Below are 13234 nucleotides of genomic sequence, written 5' to 3'. Positions count from 1 at the left end.
AAGTCTTCAGAGTCAGGCTTCTGACTGCAGAATTCCCTACATTACCGTGAGGAGCGCATCTCCTTCGCGTCAGCCTCCTGCCCAAATCTTCCCAGCCCCGTCCGCTGCTGGGGTCGCGTCGTGCCATGCCGAGCCGAACTGGCAGGTAGCTCCTAGGCGGACGCCCGGAGACGAACGCGAGCATTTGGGCGGTCGGAGCTGATCCGTCGCCGGCCAGCGATCAGAATCCATCCCGCTGACGTTCAAGCCCGTTGTCGGGAGCCACCTGGCGGCCACTTTTATATTGTCCCTTCCCTCCTGAGCTTTGGCGAACTTGGCGAGGGATGTGATTCGCCCGCCAGGCGCGGGCCAGAGTTCCGGGAGGCCGGCGACGCTGGCGGCGACCGTCCCGGTGGTGCGGAGTGGTGGGCGATTCCTGCTCTCACCGGAGATTGAATGTGGAGAGCCGCGTGTTGTGGGGCCGCCGCTGAGCTCCTTGGAAGGGTTAGGGGGAGGTCTGCGCCGGTCGACCAGCACTCCCTTGTGTCCCTTGGCCCGCGGAGACCCCCCCTTCCTGCTACGCGTGACCAGGAGAGGATGTCCGTGCCCGACGTCGTACTCCGTGTGTCACGATGCGTCGGTGCGTCCTCGCCGCCTTGGGGGCCCGGGTCATCCCGGTGCAGTCGTGGCGGTCTGGCTGCGCAACAGCGGCCACTTCAGTTGCTCCGCGTCCCAGGCGAGGCGGTCACGGGGGCGGAACTTGCACCGAGGCAGGGGCATGGGATGCGTGTCAACAGACCGCATCCACCCGGCAGATTAAACCGGCGTCTATGCAGGGAGCTCCCGTCCCAACTTCCTGGTAGCCTCGTCAGCGTGGCGCTTGCGTTTCGAACCTGTTCAGGTCCACTCACCGCGGTGTGTCGAGGGCAAGCGTGTAGGGCGCTCGTGGAGGGGCGGCAGTTCCTCCTAGGCTTCGGTGGTCATAAGGCGTAGACGTTTCTCTTTGGGAAACAGGGAACGCCTGGGGCATACGTGATAGTCGTGAGGAGACACGAGCCTGCCCGCGGTCCTGCAAGGGCGCGGTTGTCGGTAGCTTCACTGAAGAAGCTCTGCAGACAGTGAACGGCCTACAGACGCGCGTGCGGAGGGGAGGACCCCCCAGAGCAAGAAATGGGAACGATGGTGTCCTGTTTCGAGGACGGGTGTCAGCGGTGTGGCGGTGCGCCTTCGCTCGTGTGCCATCTGAATACTTCCCGTTGAAGTTCACACCAGTTGCACGTCACTTGGCGTTTGCGGCGGCAAGGTCGACCGGATGGGCAGATTTCGGTATTGGGGCAAGGAGAAAATTTAATGAATTGAGGCTCTTTGGGTTGTGAGATTCACTACAATGTGAACATTAGTGAAACAAGAAACCTTAAGATTTACAATAAATCGACATTACTGTAAGAATTACTATAAAAACATATTATGCAACTTCCAGGTATTCTTGCATCTGGTAAGCCATTTCTTTCTTAAAAGGGCATTATTGCATAATGAAACATATAAGTAAGTGCATTTTTAGATTTTTATTTTGTATTTAGGAATATATTTAATTTCGAATTTACCAATAGTGTATATAATCGCATTGGGACTATATACACTAAAGAACACACCGGGAAGTTCTGGATTTTAGGGTAAATGTGTTATTTTGGACAGCTTTGGGTTCTCAAAAAAATTAGAAAGAAATTAAGAGCCCAATATGAAGAGCAAGATAGCAATCCTCTTGTCTGTTATCCTTTAAAGGGGTAACCCCTTGAATTTTGAATAAAACGGACGATGGAAGGAATTTTAACAGGCACGTACAATGGAATTTTTCTCCTTATAAAAATCGTTACCGGGCTTCCCTTGTGGCGCAGTGGTTGAGAGTCCGCCTGCCGATGCAGGGGACACGGGTTCGTGCCCCGGTCCAGGAGGATCCCACATGCCGTGGAGCAGCTGGGCCCGTGAGCCGTGGCCGCTGAGCCTGCGCGTCTGGGGCCTGTGCTCCGCAACGGGAGAGGCCACAACAGTGAGAGGCCCGCATACAGGAAAAAAAAGAACAATCGTTACTAATTTTCAAACATATAGGTTTGAATTCTAACAAATTTTAAAGTACTTATTTTGCAATACAGAGAAGAGCAAACCTTCATCTTAAGACAGGAAATCTAGCTTTGCTCTCCCCAATTCATGCAGACAAAGTTTTCCAACATTGAGAATTTTGTAAAATACTTTTACTAACCAGTCTTTCTAAAAAATATATTACTTTTCCAAAGTCCAGAACTGAGACTGCTTTAAATGTCAATTTTATTTTATGTACAGCCAACTTTCTCTTGTAGACTAGTAGTGACATTTTGTAACTATACAATGTATGAACGTGTCTTTTTTTCTTAATGTCAGAAATATTATTTTGCAATTTATTCTTATTACCTGCCTTAGAATAGAGAGTTCTATGAAGAGAAAGGCATTGTGTTATTTACAGTTTAATCAACATAACAATCCAGCTTCTGAAATGTTGGAAGTTCTCATTAAATATTTCATAATTGAAAAATTTATAAATGAATGAACAAGGTGAATTAGCTTATTTTTCTCCTGCATGAATCCTTTATGCTAATAATTCCTGAATCATATTTTTCCCTTTATGATCAGATAGTTGTTACAGTGTCCCTCCCTTGCATGGGGGTGTGTGTGTGCACTCAGATGCACGTACACACAGTAATGTTGCAGCTAATGTCATGGGTTTAAAAAAATATTTTTTTTAGATTTTTTTTTTTTTGATGTGGACCATTTTAAAAGACTTTTATTGAATTTGTTACAATATTGTTGCTGTTTTATGTTTTGGTGTTTTGGTTGCAAGCCATGTGAGATCTTAGCTCCCCGACCAGGGATTGAACCCGCCCTCCCTGCATTGGAAGGTGAGGTCTTAACCTCTAGAATGCTAGGAACGTCCCCATGATGGCCTTTATAGGCCCTTGAATACCATTTCTCAACCCATTAGACTTCAATGGGCCCCAGGGCTACAACGAATGTTTTGGCCAACAAAGAAAAGGAAAGGGAACTGAAAAAGGGCCAGAACTCATCATGCAGCCTGTGCGCTCTCTCTAGCTAGCCTTCTTGAAGGTTTAATTGACAAAATAGACACTGTCTCTATGGTGATCTTTCTCCCAGAACTTTTATTAGTACCATTTTTCGACATCAAAGAGTAAAGCTTTAAAGGTAGACTCACCAATGGCTCTCTGCGGGATCTCCTTTGTGTTTATATGATTTAGTATATGCCACCCCTTATCATTCTAATGCATTCTTAAAGTAGAACTCTATTTATATCTGCAAAGATCTTTCACCTTCTCAGTCCTGAAGATATCTATCTGTTCTTCTTGGACAAAAAAAAAAAAAAAAAAAAAAAAAAAAAAAAAAAAAAACCACAAAAAACAAAGAAACCCTGGGCTACAAAATGCTAAGCAGGAATTAAACCACATCTGACTCTGAATTCTTGAGTTCTTTCTGTCCATGAACCCACAATTACTCGCCTTTCTTTAAATATAATTAATGTATATATTTTTTAAAAGTCATATGGGAAATAGTAAATGAAAGTTAAGTAATAGAATTAATTGAAGCAGCAGAGGTTAATCACAAAGTATGTGTGTATTTATCCTTGAAGCCATTCGTCCCGAACGTGTATACAAATATTTGGACGCTAATGGAAGGGTAAACACGTATCATACTCTATTTTACATTTTCAGTTAACATTCATCGTTGTTTTTCGATTGATCCCAGTCTGTGTAATTATGATTATAATTTTATAAAGAAAGAATGTATCTAATTGATCAACAGTGACAGAGTATTAACAGAAAACGGGCCCATGCTTACTCATCACAATATTTCATCATTTTGAGTGACACATACTCACTCAGTAGTGCTTATATATTTGCAAATACTGATCTACTGAAGCAGGTTGGCTTCGTTTCTCCTTACTTGATGCTGAGTATGGTTTTCAGCACTTCTCAAAACCCTTCACTCTCAACATATGTATATTGTATATTTAAAAAGAAGACAATGGCTGAAGGACTTAATTATTGACTCAATTGCATGCTAACACATTCTTTATAGACTATTTTCCCAGTATGAGTTTTCTGATGTGAATAGCAAGTGAAAGATTTCCCACATCGTCTTTAGAATGGGCATCTCCTCAGTGTGAGCCCTTTCTCGTTCAGTCAGGAATAAGGAATCACTGAAGAATGTCCTTCCTTCATTACACTGAGACTATTTTTTCAGTGTGAACCCTGTCATGTCTAATGAGTCCATGACTAATGGAACTCTAGCATTCATTTCATCCGATTTCTTCTACAGCAGTGGTTAGATGGTGTACCCCAAGAGGGCTCTCCTTGTAGTAAACCTTGGGCTGTCTTCTCTACTGTGTCAGGGATGCAGCCCACTCTGAGTTCTCTGTGTATTCTGAGGCTGGAGCTCCACCTGAAGGCTCTTCCACCATGATTACAGGCTCAGGGTTTCTCTCCACATGACTTTCCTGGTGAGTTAAAAGGGATAATTTCTGGCTGAAGGCTCAGTATCATTGATCAGAGACACAGGGTTTCCACTCGGTATGAATTCTCTGCTGTTTATAAAAGTGGGAGCTCTGGGTAAAGCCTGCACCACATGGATTCCAGACATAGGGTGTCTCTCCTGTGAGTTTTCTAGTGCGTATAAGCGTGAGAGCTGCGTTTAAAGGCTTTTCCACATTCATTGCATTTGTAGCGTTTCTCATCAGTGTGAATTCTCACCCATGACTAAGGTTATGGCTTTGACTAAGTGCTTTCTCACATAAATGATATTCATTGTGGTTTCTCTCCTGTGTGAATGTGCTCATGATATTGAAGGGTTGCATGGTCACCGAAAGCTCCTCCACAGTCATTCCAAGCATAGGGCTTCTCCCCCGTTTGAGTTTATTGGTGTGAATAAATGTCAGCTCTCTGGCTGCAGTACCTTTCAAAGGTTCGTCTCCTCCAGCGCGAGCCATTGGTGTATAAATGCGAGGCTTCAGCCGAATTTTTCCATACGTTCAGGACATTTGCAAGAGTCACTCCAGGGTGCACTCTCTCATGTTGTCTAAGGTTGGAGGGTGACTAAATGCCTCCCACATTCTGAGTTCTGCATGACTTCCCTCTAGTATAATTAGCTTAAGTCTCTCGCATTCGGGCTGAAAGTGCAACACACGTGGAGTTAAGGTTGCTGTTTGCGAAATGTCCTCATATTCCTTGCATTCTGTGAGCTCTTCTACAGCATGAAATCCCTGCTGTTGACAAGGAAAGAGAGGCTGTTAAAAATTACTCACATAATACTCATTCAGTCACTTCTCTACATGTGAATTCTAGGCGGCGCCCTCAGTGATGGTCTTCATTCAGAATCTCCGCATACTAGTTACTTTCACGGGTAATGTTACTTTGCTGAATTCACACAGATTTTCTGTCTGGTAAACCCTCACTGGTCCTAGCCTTCTGATTAAGTTTTACGTCTTCTTTAGGTTTCCAACACTATATCCATGAGCTCTGTTCAATCAATTACATTTTCATTGACGCTCAGGTCAGAGTTTGACATGTAATGTCAAATGACATGGGTCCTCAGATTGTTCCATCCTCCATTAAATTGAGAGAAAATCTCCTGGCCACATGTCCAAGGCCATGGAGGGCAGAGCTAGGGTGGAGGCTCTGATGTTGCTGGTTCCCACGTGGGGAGGAACCAAGGTGACTGAGGACAATTGCCTCCGGGGGAGCGGGGTGGGCAACAGGGAAGTTGGGGTGCTAAAGACCTGGAATGGGTGTTGGAGAACAAATGACGGTTCCTTTCACCAAGAATTATTAAATAAGAATTTTGGAAGAGGTGTCCTTGCTGTGGAGACAAGACTCTCCAGGAGACCATGGTAAAGGGTTACCTGGGAATTAATGTTAATCCTAGGAACTGAATATTAATAAAACAATAACTGTGAACAGTAAGTCGAATCAAAGTGTAACACCCGATCATTTGCATTGTTTCCTGCAAAATGGAGATATTATATACTCCCTACATGCCGAGGAGCCAATGCAGCCTTGCTCTTGACCATGGGAGGAAAAATCGTTCCTTCTGTCTGCGCATGCCTGTGGGTAAGCTGGCAGGGGTCACCCCCAGCTGAGTGGTTGGCGATTCATGTCTGGTGTATCTAACAATATTTCGAAAGCCTGGGTTCTCATGGCTGCTTTCTCTTTCCTCAGATTTATCTGCTTGATTTTCGGATTGGCCCTGCACAAGGATGCAGCGGAGGGCAGGTGGTGGCAGAGTTCCTGATAATGAGGCCACAGGTGAGAAAAAAAAAAAAAAAACTTAGTTTGATTCCTGAATTGATCCGTCTTTTGCCAAAGGCTCAGGTTTCTACTTTGGGTCCGGATCTTCTAAGTGCACCAGGAAATATTAACTCCAGTTATGTTCACCACCCTGTTAAGGATACAGCAGGTCAGGGACCAATGTAGAAACACTCTCTTTCCCGACATTTACTTTCACTTCTTCCAGCCTCCATTAAGGCTGTGACCTCACAGAAGACGGGAGAGGTATTTTCCTTCTCTTCTTTTAAAGGTCATCCCTTGGGCTCCGTGGCCTCCTTCATCATGTTACTGGCTGCAGTGGACTTAGGAATGCGGTGAACACAGGGGCTAGAGAATGACTCAGAACAGAAATCTCTAGGCCAGTGGGGAGCAGGCGTTTCATCAGGTGAGTCCTGTGTCATAGGTGCTGTGGTGAGTGGGGTTTGGTGAGAGAGAGCAATAAAGAATCACTTATTTTTCCTAATTTAAAAAGCTTACATTTTTACAGACTACTCCTAAACATTTTGACAGCTTCCAAAAGATAAACGTAAGTTCCTTAGCAAAGTTATTCACATAACTGTTTTCCTTCGTGTTCTTAACCTTCATTCAAATTAGGAAGTTGAATGCAATGTCTGCAGATTCTTATTTTCTTAATTGTGACTGTGTATGGAGGAGAAGGGGCATAGTACACAGAACAAAATGTAGAACACTGGACAGCAAATGAGAGTCTGGAGAGCTCCAGGAACTCACTCCCACACAGAGCCATCAGTAAAACAACCAGGATCTGCCTGAATGAGCTGGGGTTCTAGCCCAGGGAACCCCAGAAGTGGGAACAATGGGCTTTCTGATCCCACCATTGGCAGCCCTGGTAAGTGTTCCTATTAGACCCGGGGATGTGTGTGTGTGTGTGTGTGTGTGTGTGTGTGTGTGCGCGCGCGCGCACGTGCGAGTGTTTGTTTCTTTTTCCTGACACCCCTGGACTTGCCGAGTGTGCGTCACTGTTGCATGAAAGCCATGGCCATGTGGTGCTAAAGTTATAAGACCCTCTCAGTCTTGTATCTTCCTGCGTTGCATACATAAAATTTCTCTAATAGGTGCAGATGCAAATGTTCAGTTGTCTCCTTGGCTCCTACCTGCAATGGCATGGGGTTGTCTTCCTTGGGAAAGCAGCTCTAGGCTCATGGAGAGAAGAGCTGCACGGGTGTAGGGTGGGCAGAGATAATTGGAGAAACCAAGTGAATTGCTACGGTCTCCTGATACGGAGGTAAGAGGCTGGGCACTAAGGCAACCCAAGTCTTCAGAGTCAGGCTTCTGACTGCAGAATTCCCTACATTACCGTGAGGAGCGCATCTCCTTCGCGTCAGCCTCCTGCCCAAATCTTCCCAGCCCCGTCCGCTGCTGGGGTCGCGTCGTGCCATGCCGAGCCGAACTGGCAGGTAGCTCCTAGGCGGACGCCCGGAGACGAACGCGAGCATTTGGGCGGTCGGAGCTGATCCGTCGCCGGCCAGCGATCAGAATCCATCCCGCTGACGTTCAAGCCCGTTGTCGGGAGCCACCTGGCGGCCACTTTTATATTGTCCCTTCCCTCCTGAGCTTTGGCGAACTTGGCGAGGGATGTGATTCGCCCGCCAGGCGCGGGCCAGAGTTCCGGGAGGCCGGCGACGCTGGCGGCGACCGTCCCGGTGGTGCGGAGTGGTGGGCGATTCCTGCTCTCACCGGAGATTGAATGTGGAGAGCCGCGTGTTGTGGGGCCGCCGCTGAGCTCCTTGGAAGGGTTAGGGGGAGGTCTGCGCCGGTCGACCAGCACTCCCTTGTGTCCCTTGGCCCGCGGAGACCCCCCCTTCCTGCTACGCGTGACCAGGAGAGGATGTCCGTGCCCGACGTCGTACTCCGTGTGTCACGATGCGTCGGTGCGTCCTCGCCGCCTTGGGGGCCCGGGTCATCCCGGTGCAGTCGTGGCGGTCTGGCTGCGCAACAGCGGCCACTTCAGTTGCTCCGCGTCCCAGGCGAGGCGGTCACGGGGGCGGAACTTGCACCGAGGCAGGGGCATGGGATGCGTGTCAACAGACCGCATCCACCCGGCAGATTAAACCGGCGTCTATGCAGGGAGCTCCCGTCCCAACTTCCTGGTAGCCTCGTCAGCGTGGCGCTTGCGTTTCGAACCTGTTCAGGTCCACTCACCGCGGTGTGTCGAGGGCAAGCGTGTAGGGCGCTCGTGGAGGGGCGGCAGTTCCTCCTAGGCTTGGGTGGTCATAAGGCGTAGACGTTTCTCTTTGGGAAACAGGGAACGCCTGGGGCATACGTGATAGTCGTGAGGAGACACGAGCCTGCCCGCGGTCCTGCAAGGGCGCGGTTGTCGGTAGCTTCACTGAAGAAGCTCTGCAGACAGTGAACGGCCTACAGACGCGCGTGCGGAGGGGAGGACCCCCCAGAGCAAGAAATGGGAACGATGGTGTCCTGTTTCGAGGACGGGTGTCAGCGGTGTGGCGGTGCGCCTTCGCTCGTGTGCCATCTGAATACTTCCCGTTGAAGTTCACACCAGTTGCACGTCACTTGGCGTTTGCGGCGGCAAGGTCGACCGGATGGGCAGATTTCGGTATTGGGGCAAGGAGAAAATTTAATGAATTGAGGCTCTTTGGGTTGTGAGATTCACTACAATGTGAACATTAGTGAAACAAGAAACCTTAAGATTTACAATAAATCGACATTACTGTAAGAATTACTATAAAAACATATTATGCAACTTCCAGGTATTCTTGCATCTGGTAAGCCATTTCTTTCTTAAAAGGGCATTATTGCATAATGAAACATATAAGTAAGTGCATTTTTAGATTTTTATTTTGTATTTAGGAATGTATTTCATTTCGAATTTACCAATAGTGTATATAATCGCATTGGGACTATATACACTAAAGAACACACCGGGAAGTTCTGGATTTTAGGGTAAATGTGTTATTTTGGACAGCTTTGGGTTCTCAAAAAAATTAGAAAGAAATTAAGAGCCCAATATGAAGAGCAAGATAGCAATCCTCTTGTCTGTTATCCTTTAAAGGGGTAACCCCTTGAATTTTGAATAAAACGGACGATGGAAGGAATTTTAACAGGCACGTACAATGGAATTTTTCTCCTTATAAAAATCGTTACCGGGCTTCCCTTGTGGCGCAGTGGTTGAGAGTCCGCCTGCCGATGCAGGGGACACGGGTTCGTGCCCCGGTCCAGGAGGATCCCACATGCCGTGGAGCAGCTGGGCCCGTGAGCCGTGGCCGCTGAGCCTGCGCGTCTGGGGCCTGTGCTCCGCAACGGGAGAGGCCACAACAGTGAGAGGCCCGCATACAGGAAAAAAAAGAACAATCGTTACTAATTTTCAAACATATAGGTTTGAATTCTAACAAATTTTAAAGTACTTATTTTGCAATACAGAGAAGAGCAAACCTTCATCTTAAGACAGGAAATCTAGCTTTGCTCTCCCCAATTCATGCAGACAAAGTTTTCCAACATTGAGAATTTTGTAAAATACTTTTACTAACCAGTCTTTCTAAAAAATATATTACTTTTCCAAAGTCCAGAACTGAGACTGCTTTAAATGTCAATTTTATTTTATGTACAGCCAACTTTCTCTTGTAGACTAGTAGTGACATTTTGTAACTATACAATGTATGAACGTGTCTTTTTTTCTTAATGTCAGAAATATTATTTTGCAATTTATTCTTATTACCTGCCTTAGAATATAGAGTTCTATGAAGAGAAAGGCATTGTGTTATTTACAGTTTAATCAACATAACAATCCAGCTTCTGAAATGTTGGAAGTTCTCATTAAATATTTCATAATTGAAAAATTTATAAATGAATGAACAAGGTGAATTAGCTTATTTTTCTCCTGCATGAATCCTTTATGCTAATAATTCCTGAATCATATTTTTCCCTTTATGATCAGATAGTTGTTACAGTGTCCCTCCCTTGCATGGGGGTGTGTGTGTGCACTCAGATGCACGTACACACAGTAATGTTGCAGCTAACGTCATGGGTTTAAAAAAATATTTTTTTTAGATTTTTTTTTTGATGTGGACCATTTTAAAAGACTTTTATTGAATTTGTTACAATATTGTTGCTGTTTTATGTTTTGGTGTTTCGGTTGCAAGCCATGTGAGATCTTAGCTCCCCGACCAGGGATTGAACCCGCCCTCCCTGCATTGGAAGGTGAGGTCTTAACCTCTAGAATGCTAGGAAAGTCCCCATGATGGCCTTTATAGGCCCTTGAATACCATTTCTCAACCCATTAGACTTCAATGGGCCCCAGGGCTACAACGAATGTTTTGGCCAACAAAGAAAAGGAAAGGGAACTGAAAAAGGGCCAGAACTCATCATGCAGCCTGTGCGCTCTCTCTAGCTAGCCTTCTTGAAGGTTTAATTGACAAAATAGACACTGTCTCTATGGTGATCTTTCTCCCAGAACTTTTATTAGTACCATTTTTCGACATCAAAGAGTAAAGCTTTAAAGGTAGACTCACCAATGGCTCTCTGCGGGATCTCCTTTGTGTTTATATGATTTAGTATATGCCACCCCTTATCGTTCTAAAGCATTCTTAAAGTAGAACTCTATTTATATCTGCAAAGATCTTTCACCTTCTCAGTCTTGAAGATATCTATCTGTTCTTCTTGGACAAAAAAAAAAAAAAAAAAAAGAAACACAAAAAACAAAGAAACCCTGGGCTACAAAATGCTAAGTAGGAATTAAACCACATCTGACTCTGAATTCTTGAGTTCTTTCTGTCCATGAACCCACAATTACTCGCCTTTCTTTAAATATAATTAATGTATATATTTTTTAAAAGTCATATGGGAAATAGGAAATGAAAGTTAAGTAATAGAATTAATTGAAGCAGCAGAGGTTAATCACAAAGTATGTGTGTATTTATCCTTGAAGCCATTCGTCCCGAACGTGTATACAAATATTTGGACGCTAATGGAAGGGTAAACACGTATCATACTCTATTTTACATTTTCAGTTAACATTCATCGTTGTTTTTCGATTGATCCCAGTCTGTGTAATTATGATTATAATTTTATAAAGAAAGAATGTATCTAATTGATCAACAGTGACAGAGTATTAACAGAAAACGGGCCCATGCTTACTCATCACAATATTTCATCATTTTGAGTGACACATACTCACTCAGTAGTGCTTATATATTTGCAAATACTGATCTACTGAAGCAGGTTGGCTTCGTTTCTCCTTACTTGATGCTGACTATGGTTTTCAGCACTTCTCAAAACCCTTCACTCTCAACATATGTATATTGTATATTTAAAAAGAAGACAATGGCTGAAGGACTTAATTATTGACTCAATTGCATGCTAACACATTCTTTATAGACTATTTTCCCAGTATGAGTTTTCTGATGTGAATAGCAAGTGAAGGATTTCCCACATCGTCTTTAGAATGGGCATCTCCTCAGTGTGAGCCCTTTCTCGTTCAGTCAGGAATAAGGAATCACTGAAGAATGTCCTTCCTTCATTACACTGAGACTATTTTTTCAGTGTGAACCCTGTCATGTCTAATGAGTCCATGACTAATGGAACTCTAGCATTCATTTCATCCGATTTCTTCTACAGCAGTGGTTAGATGGTGTACCCCAAGAGGGCTCTCCTTGTAGTAAACCTTGGGCTGTCTTCTCTACTGTGTCAGGGATGCAGCCCACTCTGAGTTCTCTGTGTATTCTGAGGCTGGAGCTCCACCTGAAGGCTCTTCCACCATGATTACAGGCTCAGGGTTTCTCTCCACATGACTTTCCTGGTGAGTTAAAAGGGATAATTTCTGGCTGAAGGCTCAGTATCATTGATCAGAGACACAGGGTTTCCACTCAGTATGAATTCTCTGCTGTTTATAAAAGTGGGAGCTCTGGGTAAAGCCTGCACCACATGGATTCCAGACATAGGGTGTCTCTCCTGTGAGTTTTCTAGTGCGTATAAGCGTGAGAGCTGCGTTTAAAGGCTTTTCCACATTCATTGCATTTGTAGCGTTTCTCATCAGTGTGAATTCTCACCCATGACTAAGGTTATGGCTTTGACTAAGTGCTTTCTCACATAAATGATATTCATTGTGGTTTCTCTCCTGTGTGAATGTGCTCATGATATTGAAGGGTTGCATGGTCACCGAAAGCTCCTCCACAGTCATTCCAAGCATAGGGCTTCTCCCCCGTTTGAGTTTATTGGTGTGAATAAATGTCAGCTCTCTGGCTGCAGTACCTTTCAAAGGTTCGTCTCCTCCAGCGCGAGCCATTGGTGTATAAATGCGAGGCTTCAGCCGAATTTTTCCATACGTTCAGGACATTTGCAAGAGTCACTCCAGGGTGCACTCTCTCATGTTGTCTAAGGTTGGAGGGTGACTAAATGCCTCCCACATTCTGAGTTCTGCATGACTTCCCTCTAGTATAATTAGCTTAAGTCTCTCGCATTCGGGCTGAAAGTGCAACACACGTGGAGTTAAGGTTGCTGTTTGCGAAATGTCCTCATATTCCTTGCATTCTGTGAGCTCTTCTACAGCATGAAATCCCTGCTGTTGACAAGGAAAGAGAGGCTGTTAAAAATTACTCACATAATACTCATTCAGTCACTTCTCTACATGTGAATTCTAGGCGGCGCCCTCAGTGATGGTCTTCATTCAGAATCTCCGCATACTAGTTACTTTCACAGGTAATGTTACTTTGCTGAATTCACACAGATTTTCTGTCTGGTAAACGCTCACTGGTCCTAGCCTTCTGATTAAGTTTTACGTCTTCTTTAGGTTTCCAACACTATATCCATGAGCTCTGTTCAATCAATTACATTTTCATTGACGCCCAGGTCAGAGTTTGACATGTAATGTCAAATGACATGGGTCCTCAGATTGTTCCATCCTCCATTAAATTGAG

Source organism: Hyperoodon ampullatus (assembly GCF_949752795.1).
Source record: "Hyperoodon ampullatus genome assembly, contig: scaffold_117, whole genome shotgun sequence".
Taxonomy (NCBI): domain Eukaryota; kingdom Metazoa; phylum Chordata; class Mammalia; order Artiodactyla; family Ziphiidae; genus Hyperoodon; species Hyperoodon ampullatus.
Note: the sequence above shows the minus strand (reverse complement) of the source record.